The following is a 1,930-nucleotide window of genomic DNA, read 5'->3' as shown; positions in this document are numbered from 1 at the left end:
ACCAAGCTCAACGTCAACAAGAATCACATGATATTCAACATTGGAGATCTTGTATGGCTACACATTCGCAAGGAGCGCTTCCCCAACGAACGCAAGTCCAAGCTACTACCACGAGCCGATGGACCATTCAAGGTGCTTGCATGCTACAACAACAACGCATACAAGATCGACATCCCACGTGACAAGTACTCCGTGAGAGACATCTTCAACGTCAAAGATCTCTCCCTATACCATGGTGATGAGGATTTTGATCCGAGGTCAGATCTTCCCCAAGGGAGGGGAGATGATGCGGAGCATCCCAAGGTCATCCCCATGGACCTACCATCGTGCCTAGTGGACCCATGACTAGATCACGTGCATGAGTTTATAAGTGGGAATTCAAGTATATCGTAGGATATCCTTCCAACAGACACATGATACGACATGGGGTCTATCATATGTTTGTTCCGGCTTATTTTGCAAGCCAATCCTTTGTTTTGTTTTGAGTTGTGGTATTCGAGTTGCTTCGAAGTCAAGTGTTGATTCCATACCTTTCCTAAGCGGTGTTCTCATATTTCTATGGGAATACTAATCCGTCATGATAATCGAGATTGTCATGTCAATCCTGTTCAACCGGCGTGTTTCTCTTCAAGTGGATCCGATCATTTCAACATCCGCAAGATCACCTCTCGGTTTTCCCAACGTTGTTCGTTTCATCTGTACCCAAGGTGCCTTTGTTTTCCCGCCCACCCACCACTTTTTCTTCGAGGCCTAAGATTTCTTAATCAAGTATCCATCTTATTGATGTGAAGTCTCTCCATTCTTTTCCATCAATATTCTTATCCAGTGATTCTTAGGAAGATACTAACGGAGCTTCAAGTTCATCATTTTTCGTTTCTTTTATCCTCTCCGGTGGATTCAAATCAAGCTTTTGGTGTTGATCATATCCCTTTTCCTCGTTTCAAATGCTTTCTCATGCCGGTCCACCTCTTAATCATCCGCTCCTTGCTATTCATTTGTTCTGGAGTGCTGAAGATATCTTAGGAGATTCACGTTTCCATTCTCGATCCATTCAAGCTATTTCGAGATTGTTATCTCATTCAAGCCATTTAATTCAACCGGTGCAATATCTTTCAAGTAGTCGTTCAACGGTGTTTATCTTCAGTGGGCTCTAACCCACATGTATTTTCCCAGGATCTTACCTGACTCTTCTTTTCTTGGTGTTATTCTCAAATTCATTTCAAGTATGACGTAAGAAGGAATTATCATCAGTCATATGTATTTCTCCAAGATCTGTCAAATTCTATTCATCGTTGGCTCAGCCTCTTCGCTTTTGATTCTTCCGGAGTGTCTAAATAATTCATGGTGGTGTTTCTCATCGTCATTCTCAGATTTTGAAGGCCAAAGAAGAGTTTTCTTCCAAATCTTATCCGTTCTCTCAAAGATTCGTGATTCTAGCTTGATGCCATTCTCACATAATTGTTTTTGATTGTGAAAATTCTTTTCACCCATCCGGAGCAATTGAAGATTATTTTCAGTTTGATTCTTCGAAGGCCATCATTTCGGGTTTATTCATTCCAGCTTTCGGCTATTGTTCTCCAAATCTTAGTGGTGCATCATTCAAAAATTCTCTAATCAGTTTGTGATCTATTCGTTCTCATGTATCAAATTCCCTCAAGTATCTTCATTTGTTCTCTAATTCTTCCTGGTGTTTCTCTATATTTTCTTCATTCGTTTTCAATTCTTATGGTGGTTCGATCAAGATTTATCTTCCTTCATTATCATATTAATTTATTCGTTGTTTCAATCCTCTCGGTGGTTCATTGAAGACCTTCTTAAGATTACACTATACCACTCTTCAATCCTTTCTACGAGAATAAGTAGTATATCAAATCCATTGCTTGTCATCAATTTAATTTGATGAAGGATAAACATACAATAAATCTTATTC

This window comes from Triticum urartu, chromosome 2A, assembly GCF_056163025.1.
Source record: "Triticum urartu cultivar PI428250 chromosome 2A, HENAU_Tu73, whole genome shotgun sequence".
In the NCBI taxonomy this organism is placed as follows: Eukaryota; Viridiplantae; Streptophyta; class Magnoliopsida; order Poales; family Poaceae; genus Triticum; species Triticum urartu.
This window is presented reverse-complemented; position numbering follows the sequence as displayed.